The following is a 16641-nucleotide window of genomic DNA, read 5'->3' as shown; positions in this document are numbered from 1 at the left end:
TGTGGGATCCTCCCGGACCGGGGCACGAACCCGTGTCCCCTGCATCGGCAGGCGGACTCTCAACCACTGCGCCACCAGGGGAGCCCTGTTTGTTTTTTTTTTTAAGTATTATTTCTGAAGGCTATTTAAGATTACAAAGAGTAATAAATCACATATACCAATGCCCAGACCTAAATTTCTTCGTTAAGTATCTTTTTATTTTCTCACATTTTCCTTTCCTAAAGCAGCTGTCATCCCTCTCCATTGGCTGGAACCCTCCTCCCCTTCCATACCCCATCTGCTTACATACCCTGTTCCTAGTTTGACTGAACAAAGGCTCAGCCTTTAGCCAAGTCCTGACCAGCTGCCCTGGGCTTGCCCTGGGCCACTGAAATTCTCAGGCAATCCCAGGTACATTTGGGTGGTGGGTGTGGTTGGGGGGTGGAGGTGGGGTCATGAGCATCAATACTGCTTAGGTACTTCAGGTGTCTTCCTCTTCTCAGGACGTGACTGTATAGCTCCTCTGACTTTTCCTCTCCTGAGTGTATTTTGCCCCTGTAATCCTGTTCTAGCTGGGCCAAAACTACAGAAGGATTGCTTCCAGCCTCCCATGAAATGGGTCTTCACAGTCATGGAGCCTCCAGAAAGGGAAAGAGTAAATGGGACAGATTCCTTGTAACTTTGACCTCATAGGCAAATTAGTTCCTGTCATGGTGTATGCCCAAGAAACTAGAGCTTGGTCTCCCTCTTTTTCTGAAAGCAAAATATTGTCCATAATTTTACCAATTCAGTTAAGTGAAAATATTCTTAGTTCCTCAGACTCTGGCCCTGCTAACCAGCTCACATTCTCTCTTTTATCCATCTTCGTTACTGAATACACATGGCGGTTCATAATCGAAAAATGCATGAACGTGCCGAAAGCCAGGGAAGTTATATGATAAAGACATTCATTCCACAAGTGCATCCTAATCTGGGACCTTATTATGGGGGCCAGTGACAAATATTTCTGCAAACTTTCAAGAAAGCCAGAGAACAGGAAAAGTAGAATACATTTGTAGAGGTAAAATTAAATGGTGTTGCATTACAAACGGTAAGCTGAATAAATTCAGATCAGGGGACACCGGTCTTCAAGGATTTCAAAGGTGGCAACAAAATAAAATAAAATAAAAATCTATATCCGTTAAAAGCACCAAGACACGAAAAAGTCCAGCCAAAAAATAAAACCATCTCCTTTCTCAGCACTGTCAAACTTAATTCTCGTGGAGGAAAGCTGCCACATCTTGCATTCTTCATGAGAGACACATTTTCAAAAAACTGTATCACCTAGTTTGTATTACCCAATTTTACTGAGTGACACCCTATTTTGCCACCCCTGCCCACGCAGCCTGTAGAAAGAGGCAATGAGGCATCCTCTGGCTTAAATTGGAGTCAGAACTAATCTTCATCAGGAGAAACCTGCAGGTAATACATGATGGGCCAGGCATGGTGATGGGGCAGGTGGGAGTCCAGGGCGTCTGTCTCACCTCCAGTGAGCTGCAAACCCATCCGGAAAACAGAGCATATTGGGGACCATTCTGTCAAGGTTGTCTCTCTAATATCTCCTCAGTCTGTGTCCTCTTTGCCATCCCCACTGCTCCTTGAAACACATACGATACTATTCAGACTCTTTGGATGGCCCCAAAGGGTAGAAGTAGGAACAGTGGGGAGATTCTCTAGGGAAGAACCTTAAAGCTCAATGGAAGAAACATCATGCTTGATATTCGGCTTTGAAAGAGTTTCTACCAAACAAATATTATTTTTTAAGTAATAACTAATTGTTTCCTCTTCCTAAATTAATCATACATGGGTATAAATTGGCAGATGATAAATGCAAAACAGGAAAGAGCAATAAAACACTATTAAATGGAGCTCCTGCAGCCGACACTGCGGGCTGCCTAACCAATGACGGTGCTCCTCCAGTTACCTTCCAGCTGTGCAACCTTGAGCAGGTGCTTAGCACCCTGAAACTCAATTTGCTCACCTGTAACACGAAGCATAGCAGCAGGACTTACTCCAACTCTTGAGGAATTCAATGAGATAATAATGCTATAAGGCACCTAGCACAGTGCCCGGCAGGCGGTGAGAACTCAGTCCCTGCTATGCTTTCTGTTCTCCACCTGTGGAGGTGTGAGAGTGTTGAACGATTTTGAGTTGCTTGGAAACTGGCTAGCTCTTACTTTCCCTTGCAAGTTAGGATAAGGACTGCTCACCTGGGCCTCAGAGCAAAGGAAGCAGCATCATGAATCCTTGGAGAGGCTAGAGGGCTATGGATAGGCGGGAAGTTCAACATGCAAACCATCACTTAAGAAGCCTATTCTGGGAATTTCCTGGTGGTCCAGTGGTTAGGAATGTGTGCTGTCGTTGCTGAGGGCATGGGTTCGATCCCTGGTCAGGAAACTAAGATCCCACAAGCTGCGAGGTGCAGCCAAAGGGGGAGGAAAAACAAAAAAAACAAAAAAAAACAAGAAGCCTATCCTACTCTAAGTCCTGTTGCTTTTCTCATCTTATTTCTAAGCATTGCTAAAAAGTAACTCAATGCTAGAGCCATTCTTGGGTCTTACCTAAGTCCACCTACTCTGTGATTCTCCATGCATTTGTCTAGACTGTTCCCAGGCCTGGAGAATTATTCTCCACCACTTGGCTGACCTGCTTCTTCCCCTTCTAGGAGCCTCATTTCTCAGCCCTCTCTGAGTTAGGTGCCCCTTTTCTCACCCTGTAGACTCTCTGCTGGTCCCTATCACAGAATTCTTTCTGCATTTGATTTCTTGTCTCCTCAGTCCCAAGCACATTTCTTGCATACATTGAGTTGTAAATAAATGTTGGTTGAATGACAACATACCCATAAAAAAATAAGGTTAGGGCTTCCCTGGTGGCACAGTGGTTGAGAGTCCGCCTGCCGATGCAGGGGACACGGGTTCGTGTCCCGGTCCGGGAAGATCCCACATGCCGCGGAGCGGCTGGGCCCGTGAGCCACGGCCGCTGAGCCTGCGCGTCCGGAGCCTGTGCTCCGCAACGGGAGAGGCCACAACGGTGAGAGGCCCGCGTACCGCAAAAAAAAAAAAAACAAAAAAAACCAAAAAACAGGTTAAACTCTGTTGTAAGTAAACACTATTCTGTGCAGTTGTATACTTGATCTAGCAGAGTTATTTCTATCTTTTTCTGTGAGATAAACCTGATATGTTTATTACCTCCACCATAATTTTTTTTCTGGGAAGCTTCTGCTTTATTGCTGTAAGGAGAATAGACAGCCACCACCTTGCCGGAGTGAAACTGTGCAAAGAAACACAGCATATGCTTAGAAATTGAAAAGCACAATTAATAATTCATGAATTAAAGCAGAACTCGTAATGGAAATCTAGAAGTGAGTGATGATAAAATTACATATTAAAACATGAGTAATGCAATTTAAAGGATACTTAGAGGGAAATATATTGTCTTAAATGTATGTATTGGAAAAAATTAAATCTTAAGAAGCTACATATTTAATACACAAACTAAAAGTAAAGAACCATAGAATAAACTGAAAGAAACTCTAAAAGATAATCAAGGTAAAATAAAAAAGCAACTAAATACAAAATAAGGACGCTGTAAAGATATTTATTTTTGGAAAGGTAGCTCATTGAAGAGATCCATAAAATAGCTGTCTGACAAGATTGCTCTACAAAAAAGAGAAAACACAAATAAGCAATATTTATAACAACAAAGGGAACATAGCTGCAGTTTCAGAGGCATTTTAGCAATCATTAAACAATGCTGTGAAGAGTATTATGACAATAATTTTAATAACTGAGATGAGATTAATATTTTCAGAAAAATAAAAATTACCAAACTTGACTCAAGAAGAGATAGAAAAACCTGAATTGACCATTCAGTAAATTAAATTTGTGGTCAAAAATCTGCCTACACTTCCAAAAAAAGCAACAGTACAAGATAATTCCAAGTTTTACCAAACCTAAGAATGAACAATTCTTATGTTATGCAAGCTCTTCTAGAGACTAGAAAGAGGGAAACTAGCTGAGAGAAAAGGGCTAAGAAAAACCTTTTCTTTCTAGAAGGACAAATTTGACCGGGTGTTAACCCTGAAATCCTGCTAAAGGTGAAATGTGAGCACTGTTTCCAGGCAATGTAACTTACAGTTAGGGAAGAAAAAAAAAAACTCCATGACTGATGAAATGCATCATTCCTGGGAGGACTGTTGATGGGCTATAAATGCCTGGCAGGATGCTGTAATTTGAGCTTCCTGTGTGGGGCAATCTGTAACTGGGTTTGTCCTTTATGGGGATATAGAAGCTATGGCTACGGAGTTGTTACAACTTTGTTGGTTCTTATTTCAGGTGATGGCTCCTAAATCCACCCAGGTGGTTTCTCTCCCTTCACCTGAGCTGTCCCTTGGGTGATTTGAGAATAGCCAGTAACTGCTGTGTCAGCTGCTGCGAAGACTCCCACCCAAGAGAGATGTCCTGCTGACAGGTGTGTATGACCCGCAGCCTTCAATGTCACCTGGTGCCAGGTGTGGCCTGTGGACTCAGCCCTAGAACCTAAATGTCTAGTTGAAACTGAGACCACTGTTGGTGGATATTGCAAGACTCAAATCATGGGGCCGGTCTAGACTTGATAACAAATAGATGAAGATAAGAGTGGACAATAAAACTATTGGCAATACCATTTTTGAACAAAGATGCAAACATCCTAATATTAGCAAATTGATTCCAGCAAGGTATTTAAACACATACACACAAACACACACACACACCCTTCTATAAACACTCACAGAAAAAAACAAATGGAAAAATATTAGAAAAATCGATTATCAAATTCTACCGTAATGGATTAAGGAGCAAAACAATTTGTCAAACACTGTTGGCTGACACATCAGCCCTTCCTACCCTTCTCCTAGCTGGCCTCCACTACAATAGTTGCAGCTGTTTTTGCAAACGACCTTCCATGCAGATCAATGAAAGAGAAAGCAAATCCCAGAAATAAAGTCACTTAGATATTGCAACTTTTAAAGTAAATTGGAATTACAAATCAGTGGACAAGAAAGGACTGTTCAATTAATAATACTGAGCAATTGATTAACATATGGAAGGCAATAAAATTAGACTTCGACCTCACATCATTAATTCCTTCCTTACACAAAAGCAAATTTACCATGAGTTAAAGCAAAATGTAAAACTTGTAAAAAATAATAGGAAAATATTATGATATATGGGTTAGCAGGATTTCTTTAATAAGACCAAAACCCCCCAAAACCCCACCATTGCTTATTATAGAAAATATCAATGAATATAGTCATATTTGTGTTTGTAACAAAATGTAGCATACAGCCTATTACCATTTATGTAACTTGCAAAAACACACAAGGCAATGTATATGGAAACTTGCACAATGCTTGAAGCAGGCCCAGGAAAGTTCATCCCCACAGCAAGTTGATGACAGTATGTGCCCTTGGGGAGGGGCAGCGATCAGAAGCTGTAAGAAGAGAACCTCAACTCTAGTTTTGATGCCTTCACATTTTTTAAAAAGCTTTAAGGCAAATAGGACAAAATATTAACCTCTGTTGATTCTCAGTGGTGGGTCCGTGGTTACTTGTCGTAACGATACTATCTATAATTTTTTCCATATTTGAAAATTTCTACGATAAAAAATAATACAGTAAAATGCCTGTCTCTCCATTGTATCCTAATTCCCCATGACAACCTGGATGAAGTCCAAACAACATAACAAGGGCCAGAAAGAAGAACCTCTGAAGAAGATCCCCTATCTCCTCACTGCCTTATACTCAATCCTCAGGCCACGGGGAGCTATTTGTTGCTATACCACACATGAACAGACGTGTTCACACACATGCACACACACCTATGTGCGTGGACACATATACACGCCCACTCAGTCACATAGCCCTACTTCTTGACTCCAAGCCTTTGCCATATTGTCCCTTCCATGTGGACTCTTCTTCAATCTCTGTCAGTTAATTCTTAACCATCCTTAAAGAACCTCACCTGGGGCCATCTTGTCTTGAAGCCTCCCTTGAGCCCTTGAAGCCAGTTCTCGCGGCTCCCACAATGTGTGCCTGTCTCTGTCACTGTACCCACGTCCCTGTACTCTCTCTGTGTTGCCTGTCACCCGGTAGATTGCCAGACCTTGAGTCCAGTGAATGGATCTTATTTGCCTTGATGTTTTTAGTACCTAGAATAGCGCTGGGCATTTAGTGGGCATCCACTAGGTGTCCCTTGATTGAAGAGTGGGCCCACTGCATGTGGACAGCCAGGAAAAGTTGACTAAGTATGTAAATACCCCAAGATGTTGATTTTTTTCCTGGAGTGTATAACTGCAGGTCTTAACTCTGATACTAGCATTTGGGCAACTCTTTAGTGTGGGTCACGGATACTGTATCAGATTTGGGGAGAGACAATATTGTGTTCTAACCCCCTTTCTTCTCATCACTAAATATAGGACTTTGACCAAGTCACAGTTTAGCTTCTTGGACCTCAGAAAACTGGGGATAATAGTACCATCCTGGGGAGTTATTGTAAGGGTTCTATGAGATATAATATGTGTAAGCTTGTTGCATCTTGTAAATGTGTCATTCAACTAGGCATGGCTGATGTTTAATACAGGCTGACGAATGGAGAGAAACTCTAAAGATGAGGGAAGGTCTGGGAAGAACAGATTAAAGAGATGGATTTTGAGTAATTGTGTGAAAAGAAAGATGTTCATAGTGGAGAAAAAACCCGAAGGATTTCCAGACCCAGAAAAGGGCATTTATGTAAGTCGGCTTGGTAGGAGCCAAGGGCTTTACACGGATTGAATTGTCTGTTCTCCAGTTCTGAGCACATTTGTAAGCAGCTTTGTCCCCGGGAGGGGACAGGAGGCAAAGAATGGCTGTGAAGGCTATGCTAGATTCTAGGGGTGGTGGGAAAACACCTGCTGAAGCCAGAGTGAGGAAAGTGTGGGGTTATGCACAGGCAGTAGTCTGTACTGCAATGAGAGCCAGCTTTGACGTGGAGCACGGGAGCTTTCCAAACCTCAGTTCCTCATAAAATGGAAATAAACCGCATCCTGTGGCCACTGTGAGGATTAGAGACATGTTTAAGGAACCAAGCACAGCGTCTGGCCCTGGTGGAAGTTTAATAATTGGTGCCTGTTTGAAATATTACTGCCATTGCCATGGTGCATTTGGACAGCAGGTTGAAACAGCACGGTTTCAATGTTTCTGAGTCCCGTCTACTTCAAAAACTTTCAACCCCAAATGTAGCCTGTCCCAGCGCTTGAACTCTTAAGAGGCGAAGCACTTCACAACCATTAGTGGGACTCAGAATTCTTACAGAGTTTTTAAAAGTACAGCTGATAGAGCCCATCCAGCCCTACTAAACTAGAGTCTCTGGAGGGGAACTTTTTCTAACCTCGTAACAAAGGTAATTGCAGTACACAGCCAGGGCTGAGAACCAGTGCAGGGAACCAGTGGACTGAAGCACTGCATTTCCAGCCTCCCCTGTTGGAAGGTGAATGTCACCTAGGAAAGGTGAAAATTAAGGCACAGCCAGCCTTTCACACCTAGAGTACAGTCAGTCATTGGTAGGAAAATTTGTTGTCAGTCAAGTAAACCAAGAGGAGATTCCTGAGATGTGTTAGAGGGAATATGGAAGCTGACAGATCCTCATCTATAAAATGAAGTCACGTTTCACAGAGTTACTGATAGATTGAGTTACATGAGATGCAGTTGCTCAATATCCATTCTCCTTTCAGAGGATGGGGGAGGTAGGAGGGCTAGGAAGAGAGTGCAGGCAGGACACCCTCCTGGATGGTGGGTGGGCCTGGCCTGTCTTCTGTAGGTGGGAGATTTGTACAGCAGGTTCATGATACAGGTGTGTTATGGAGAGGGGTGCCCTGGAGGCTGTGGAGCCCGAGTGGTGGGGAGAAAGGCAGAAAAAAGGCATAGAAAGATGAGGCAGCCTGACATCAAAGACAGAACCTGCCCTTCATCTGCTCCCCGTAGCCTTCACGATAAAACCAAGCCTCTTGGCTTGATGCCTATCTCACTTTCCTAGGTCCGCCATAACAAAATTCACAAAAGGGTGGCTTAAAACAACAAAAGGTATTCTCTCATAGTTCTGAAGTTCGGAAAGTTCAAACTCAAGGGCCATGCTCCCCAATAAGGTCACACTGAGGTTCTGGGTGGACATGACTTTTCGTGCAACCCTATTCAACCCAGTACGGTGATGATGATTATGAAGGCCCTCGTGATTTTCTCCTCTGTACTGAACTATCATCTCTGGCTGGTTTTTCACAATGTATAATAACCAATTGTTTACAAGTCTATGTCTCCTGACAAATGGTGAAATCTTGAGAACAGAGCTCAATTTTTTTTTTTTTTTTTTTTTTGCGGTACGCGGGCCTCTCACTGTTGTGGCCTCTCCCGTTGCGGAGCACAGGCTCCGGACGCGCAGGCTCAGCGGCCATGGCTCACGGGCCCAGCCGCTCCGCGGCGTGTGGGATCTTCCCGGACCGGGGCACAAACCCGCGTCCCCTGCATTGGCAGGCAGACTCTCAACCACTGCACCACCAGGGAAGCCCCAGAGCCCAATTTTTAATTTTTGTTTATTGATTGATTGATTGATTGATGGCCACACCACGTGGCATGCAGGATCTTAGTTCCCTGACCAGTGATCGAACCCGTGCCCCTTGCCGTGGAAGTGTGGAGCCCTAACCACTGGACCATCAGGGAATTCCCCTGCTTTTGTTTTTTAACACCTTTCTCTATCAAGCATGTAGCACACAGCCATGTCTATGACTGACCTTCAGTAAACGTGTGTGAAATGTCATTGATTTACAGTCATATTTTTTGCGAGACTGGCCTTTGGGATCTCCGCCCTTGAGGATATTAGAATCCAGCAGAATGTCTGAAGGCTTCTGGAGGGAAACAAATCAGGCCAGAGCTTAAAAACTTATCTACCACCCCTGCTCTTTTGCCTTTGGGGTTGGAAATCGCTAACTGGGCTCTGGTCTGTTACTCACATGTTATGTGACCCGGGGCCTGTCATTTCCCCATTCTGACCTCAGTTTCCCACTATGAATGAGAGATTTGAACCACAGGCCCCAAATCCTCTCTTCTTCTAAGCTCCCTTATCTCTAAGATCACACGGGTGACACTCAGTCAGAACTGAGGTTATTAAGAGAGAAGCATCAGAGAACCAGTTAGGGCAGTTGCCCTGAATGCATCAGCTTCCAATTCACCATGACGAGCCTTTCCCTATTCAACAGAGGTGTCTGCCACTCAGGTGAGAAATCGCTCCCATTTCCTGGCAGTCCCTGAACGTGGTGCTGAAATCCCTCCGGTGAAGATTGCCAAGGTGCCCGAGAGCGATGATAAACACGGTCTTTTCACTCCAACCCTCCATTTACATCCGCTTCCTTTTGGAATCTCAATGGGTTACAGCAGGCTTTTGGGTACCCTGTTGAGGAGGTGTCTGGCAAACCATGAAAGGGCAAGGGCTCCCCAGAGAGGATATTTTCCCGCATATAAGAGCCTTTCAAAATAGCAGGAGGGGGCTTCCCTGGTGGCGCAGTGGTTGAGAGTCCGCCTGCTGATGCAGGGCACGCGGGTTCGTGCCCTGGTCCGGGAAGATCCCACATGCCGCGGAGCGGCTGGGCCCGTGAGCCATGGCCGCTGAGCCTGCGCGTCCGGAGCCTGTGCTCCGCAACGGGAGAGGCCACAACAGTGAGAGGCCCGTGTACCGCAAAAAAAAAAATAATAATAATAATAAATAAATAAAATAGCAGGAGGAGTGAAGGATTGCAAATGGTCGGCCAACCAGCTCCTCACCCGCTGAGATGAGGTGGGGAACAGAATTCTCACCTTCAGGCACCACAAGATTTTCAGTCTTGAGAATGACAACTTCTTTCTGAAAGAAGATGGGACTCAGATGTTCTCCAGGAAGACTTCCCTGGCCACACCCACCCCCAAGGTGGGGCTCCCCCCTTTAGGTCTTCCCATTATTTCTGGGCTTGCTTTCAGGCTGAGCTTGACACACTGGGTTAGAATGTCTGTTTCCCTCACAACTCAGACCCCTTCTGTGCTCTGCTGCACAGACTCTGTTTGCCCTTCCACTCTACATGCATCTTGGTTTGGATTTTCCTGCAAAGAGATCTTGGAACAAGGTCTAGGAGGAAGACAGTTTATCTGGAGGGTGATTGCAGGAAACATTTGTGAGGAATGGGAAAAGTGAGAAAGTAAAAGGAGAAAGGTCAACAGCAGTGTGTGTTTATAGCTGGAGCCCTGTCCCGCAGAGGACCCTCTGAAGAACCTCATGGATTGAACTTGAGAATTGACCCACTGAGGGCTGACGGCAAAGCTGCAGTATTTAATCTGTGGATCCTCCTTCCCATTGGTTGGGAGTTTCCCATGGGAGGCATTAAATGCCTTGCACTTTGGGGCTGCCCAGTGACAGGCAGGCTGGGTGGCTCATGTGAGGTCAGAAAAAGCCCTCAAGCAGAGAAGCAGAGGTAGGACACACAGGACAGCAGAGGGCACTGGTGAGAGAGGTCAGGGTAGCCCCAAGTGGGGTTCTCTCCATCCAGAACCCTGGTGCCATTTGTCCACATAACCAGGTTTTGCCCCCCAGCCCTGCACCTTCATCCCGTTGTCGAGGGCACAGCCAGGGACTTTGTTGGTATCATTGTATTGAGCTGAAAGAAGAGTTTTCACTGGACACAGGACTCTTGCCAAAGGAGGGGTCAGTGGTGGGGCTCTGGGACACCTTCAGAGAGGTTCCAGAGTCGATCCAAAAGGGTGTCTTAAAACAACCACAGCTGTAGTAAGTCCCCAGCCAGGCAAGAAAAAAAAAAACCAAAAAAAAACTGGTCTCTGGCATGCGTTGGGAAGGTCATGAGGTGAAGAAATTGATGATTCAGGGATACTGGGGGACATCTATGTACCAGGTGTGGGGAGAAGGTCATGGAACTAACATCCTGACTATCCACTGTGTCCCTGGAGGTACCATGCTAGGAACTGGACACAGGTCACCTCTAGTCTCACAAGGGACCCTCTCTGCAGATCATAGTACACTCATTACATGGACGAGTTAATGCAGCTCGACCCGGGGACTGAGTAACTCGCTCAGGTTCACAGCCAGGAACTGGCACAGTTGGAACTCAACCCCAGGTGGCCTTGATGACTGGCTCTCATGCTGACGATACTCAGCCATACTGGAGACCACGATTTGGAGAGATGACAGCAAGAGTCAGCAGGAAGGAACCCGACCAAACGGGGAGTGTGTTAGGCAAAAGCCAGCTTAGGAGGAAAATCAGCATCATCGAGTCTCAGGCTCAACATCACCCCCAGGGGTGGGTTGGCAGGAAGGTTGTTCTGGGAAATCACCAGATGGATGATGTGGAAATGCACCAACAAAGCACATCCCACAAGCTCTTGAGAAGAGGCCAAGGAGAAGTCACCTGACGTCAGGCCCCCAAGGACCAGAAATCTGCAGAAGTCAGGCAGGGAGTCTGAGGAGCACATGTGTTGGTGTCACGTGGACCTGGGGTTCCCGGATTGGCCCCTTAGCAGCTGGTCACATGTGTGGGATAGCTGCTCCACCTCTCTGAATCTCAGCATCTGTGTGGCTAAAATATAGCCGCTAATATCCATCTTACTGTCTCACCCACCCTTGGCCCCTTACCCCAGCTGGACCCAGCTAAATGCTTACAAAGCACTCTGTCTATGTCACTGATCTCATGAACATGTTTAAGGGTCACCACAACTCTGTAGGGATATAAACCCAGGCAGTCCCAGGCCAGAGCCATGTACTTGACCATGATGCTTTCCTGCCTTTGTCTGTGCAGGGCCTGCCCTGACTTGTCCCAGACGGTGAGCTCAGCCACTGGTCGTCTTGTGTCTAAGCCCAGGATTCCTTGAAAGCAGATCCTGAGACAAAGACTGATGGGTAAGTGGCTTATATATAATGCAAGCAGGGACAGAGGGCCAGAAACAGAGGGGGCGGGGAAGAGGGAGAGCCCACGCAAAGCTGTGTTCCAGCTGAGAGGAGCTGAACACAGATGCAAGATGGCCACTCAGGGCAACTGGTGCTCCAATTGTGGAAGACTGTAGAAAGCATCTCAGAAGTGGCACACGCATGAGTGCCCAGAGATTCCACCCTGGGGTCAGAGAAGTCCAGGACATAAGGAAAGAGACAGGTGGCAGGTGCCTCAGGTGAGGTGCTGCCCAGTCACACTTGTGAGAAGCTGGGGAAGGTGTGGCTAGAGTAGGAGTAGGTGAGGTGAGGGTCCAAGAGACCCTCATATCTCAATTCTGCTCCTCCGGGTCCCCAACTTGCATTTATTGTTTCCCTCTGCCAAACCTATCCTACCCTAGTTCCCACCATTGATCCTGCACTCCATTCATTTATTTAGTCATTCAACATATATGTGTTGGCTACACTCTTTGAGCCAGATACAGAGTTGCTGTTATCGGGTCTGATCTCCACTATGCAGGCTTTGTCTTTTCCCACCTGACTTCCCTGCTGTCACTGCTCTGAGGCCCAGCATCATGGGTTGTGCTCAGAAGGAACCACTCATGTTCATCTCTGGCCCTGTGAATCCACCACTGACCACCCCCACCAGCTGGCTCTCTGCCTAGTTAATGGGGGATTTCTGCACCTCACTGGTTCTTTTAAAACTTAAATTATGTGCTGTAAATTAGTGTTTCCCAGAGTGTGTTCCAAGTAACAGATGATCAGGTAAGAAGGAAGAGGGGAGATCTTGCTCTCCAATCAGCTTAGGAAACACTAATAACGTCCCACTGAACACTCTGGGAAATCCCAAATCTTAAGAGTTTATAGAGGGCTTCCCTGGTGACACAGTGGTTAAGAATCCACCTGCCAATGCTGGGGACACGGGTTCGAGCCCTGCTCTGGGAAGATCCCACATGCCACGGAGCAACCAAGCCCGTGTGCCACAACTACTGAGCCTGCGCTCTAGAGCCTGTGAGCCACAACTACTGAAGCCCGTGCACCTAGAGCCCGTGCTCTGCAACAAGAGAAGCCACGGCAATGAGAAGCCTGTGCACTGTAATGAAGAGTAGCCTCCTCTCACCTTGACTAGAGAAAGCTCACATGCAGCAATGAAGACCCAATGCAGCCAAAAATAAAAATAAATAAATTTAAAAATAAAAAGGAAAAAAGTGTTCATAGAGAGGCCTTAACGGGGTTCAGTCACGTACACCATCCAGATGATGTCAACCACACATATTCTCCCAAGGCAGCTCATGTTCTCTTTGGAACAGCTTCCACTGTGGGAACAGGGGACAGAGAATACATTCCAAGGACAGGGGATGGGTGAGGAGCCTCCAACTGCCCTGTGCCAGCTTGCAGGGCATATGGTGGTCACGTTCTCTCCATGATCTCCCCCAACATCTGATTTGACTTCCCTGCTCTTCTCCTCAGTCTCAAGGATAGATACACAGCCAGTCAAACAAACCTCAACTTCCAACATGACGCGATCCAGAAATCAACATCTGCAGCTGAGATTCGGGGGTCGTTTGTCACTCGGCAAAGCTGTCTAATACAGTGTGAGTGCTTCATCTCTTAACAGGGAAAAGTGATGATTATGATATTGAACCAAATATCAAGAGGTATTTCCTTGGGGGTCTCTTGGGATTAGCTGGCCTTTTGAGTAAACTATTGCCTAAATTGGGATCCTAAACAATCAAACTTTTACTCCAGTGAGAGAAATAACATTTAGTGACCACTTACTCTGTAGAAGCTTTGCATACATTATCCTATCTTACCTTCTCAACAAAACTATGTAGGAAGTATTTCTAGTCTCATTTACAGAAGAAGAAACTGAACTAAGAGTTTAACTGACTTTTTCAAGGTCACACAAAGGATGACCAGGATTTGAAATAGGCCTGGAATTCAGACAAAATCTGTATTCTTTCCCTCACATCATGCTAAAGTAGCACTCATCAGCTACTGGGGATGCTAACAAAGGCTTCCTTTGAGGGGCCTGTAATGAGCTACATTCAGCAGAAAAGGCATTTCCCTCCTGACACCATTAAAATATTTATCACAAAACAACTTAGTAGAAGAGATTCCCCCCATCCCCCCAAATTATTGAAAATATTTCTCCCAACCAAAATGAAAAAACTCTTTTGGGATTTTTAAATTTTTTTATTTTTTATAATTGAGTCTTTGAGTACTTCCCCAGTGATGTAATGTTGAAACAAGGCATCTTTGAATTCTAGCAGGCAGAAAATAAGGAAGTATCTCTGAGACTCTCAATGATCCTTGGAAACATCCGCTCATGGAGAACAATTTCTGCTAACTGATGCCAGCCATGATTCTAGTCTTCTAAACGATGCCCTGCTGACCATCTGATTAAAGGGGCCTCAGCCAATCAATAAAGTTGTTTTTTTAAAAAATATTTATTTATTTATTTGGCTGCATTGGGTCTTAGTTGTGGCGCACGGGATCTTCTTTGAGGCATGTGGGCTCTTTGTTGCAGCACGCAAGCTTCTCTCTAGTTGCAGCACGTGGGCTTAGTTGCCCCGTGACATGTGGGATCTTATTTCCCCAACCAGGGATCGAACCCATGTCCCTTGCATTGGAAGGCAGATTCTTAGCCACTGGACCACCAAGGAAGTCCCAATAGGGTTTATTGGAAGACTTTCTTGTGCCAAACACCATGCTGGGCACAGAGGGCACTTTACATACATTATCTTGTTTCTCATAAATACACCATGAACTACTATTAATCCCATTTTACTGAGCAACCAGACATTATTATGATTTTTAGAGAGCCCAAGTTTCTTGCTAAAAGCCAAGATGGGATTCTAGCCCAAGTCAGAGTGGAGCTGTCCATGTCATCACCCTCATTCTTGCCTCCCACTTTATGGAAGCTGCTGTGGCCCCCCAAACACACGGGCGGTCTCCAGCCTATGCACTTTAGCCCATGACCTTCCCCCTCCTGGGACATGTCTCTTCCTTCTCTGATTTCAGAAATCACACAGGTCATGACCATGTTACAGGTTGTGTAACCATGGTTTCTTAGTCAGCTCAGCTGCCATAACAAAATACAATAGAATGGGTGAGTTAAGCACAGATCTGGAGGTTGTGAGATCAGGGTGCCACCAACATGGTCGGGTTCAGGTGAGGACCCTCTTCCTGGAGTTCAGACAGCCACCTGCTCATTGTGTCCTCACGTGGCCTTCCCTCAGTGTAGAGAGACAGAGTGTGAGCTCTGCTGCCTCTTTCTCTTCTTACAAGGGCACTAATCTCATTGTGGGGGTCCCCTCCTCATGACCTCACCTAACCCAATTACCTGTCTAAGGTCCCACCTCCAAATAGCACCACCTTGGGGGTTAGGGCTTCAACTTATAAAGTTGGGGGAACACAAGCATTCAGTCCATAAAGCATGGGCAATTCAGGGGGCATCTCCTCTCCCCTCCTACCCCCTTACCTCACCCACTCATTCAGCAGATCCTGAGTGTCCCTGTGTGCCAGACATTCTTCTATATGCTGCAGACGTAACAAGGGACAGGAGAGAAGCAGCCCCTACCTTCATGGAGCTTACAGCTTCCAAGCTTCTCTTCCAGGAAACCTTCCTCACTTAACCGTCTTTTCTCTGATCTTCCCTTTGCTGATTCTCCATTGTATCCTTTGATCTCAGTAAAAACCTTTTGAGCACACCCTCCTCTGCATATGTATTACTTATTTACAAATTATATGCATATTCTAATATATAATATAACAATACAGGTATCCCCCACTACCTGAAACCTTTCGTAAGCCAAAGTGGTGCAAAGCAAAGAAGCAATTACCTTAGGACACATCTTGCTCATGGATGCACAAAATAGATGGAGATAAAGCACAGATGCTCATAGACACAGTTCAAAGCTATGGTGGCTCCATGCTGAGATGCTGAGTGTGGTTCCCAGGGAAGCAGCTCTCACTTCTCTGGGTGCTCACTCCCTCTATAATGGCTACTGCAAAGCAAATGCTGAATGCTATTTTTGATTTCTTTTGGTTATCAAAGACAGGTACTAATGTGAGTTTTCCTTAATAACAAAGTGGCATAAAGCAAACTCTCGAAAAGTAGGGGATACTTGTATACAAAACATCAATTTTAAAAAACACAGATAAAAAATTGGGGGAAGAGAAGTCCTAAGCGATTTCCCCACATAGAAATGGTGTGAACACATGGTATGAACACAACCTTCTTTGGATCCTCTGGTCCCCGCAGGGACCCTGACTCCCCAACACGTGAGACCAGCACAGCTCTCGCTCACCCTTTCGGAATTGACTGTTTAAAACCTGTCTATCTCCCCACCTTGAGGACTGTCTCATTCATCCCTCTGGGTGCCCAGTCACAGAGTGGACTCTGTAGACTTTTCAGGAAATATACACACAAATGAGGCATCGATATTGTTACAACAACTATGATCACAACTCCAAGATTTGGAGGAGAGGACAGTTCTGTTCTTAGACAGGTCTTCCCATGGTTCCTTGGTTGGATCACCCAAGTTTCTAGGTATTGAGACCCCGTATTTCTGAAACCATATTTCTGAAACCAATTTCTGAAACCAATGATGTTCACCTGAAACCAATGCCAACTGAAACATGTGACCTG

General features: G+C 45.5%; 1 long non-coding RNA gene across 1 annotated transcript in view; it reads right to left on the bottom strand.

Moving 5' to 3' along the window:
- Nucleotides 1-3599: 3599 nt before the first annotated feature.
- Nucleotides 3600-16641, bottom strand: part of LOC116742765 — a 289881-nt gene continuing 276839 nt past the window's right edge. Inside the window, exons 6-7 of the long non-coding RNA XR_004346567.1 lie at nt 9845-9923; nt 3600-3676 (exon numbers count right to left, since the gene is read on the bottom strand). This is a non-coding gene — a long non-coding RNA (uncharacterized LOC116742765). The remainder of the gene's footprint in view (nt 3677-9844; nt 9924-16641) is intronic.

The sequence above is a fragment of the Phocoena sinus genome, chromosome 17 (genome assembly GCF_008692025.1).
Source record: "Phocoena sinus isolate mPhoSin1 chromosome 17, mPhoSin1.pri, whole genome shotgun sequence".
Classification (NCBI taxonomy): Eukaryota; Metazoa; Chordata; class Mammalia; order Artiodactyla; family Phocoenidae; genus Phocoena; species Phocoena sinus.
This window is presented reverse-complemented; position numbering and strand designations above follow the sequence as displayed.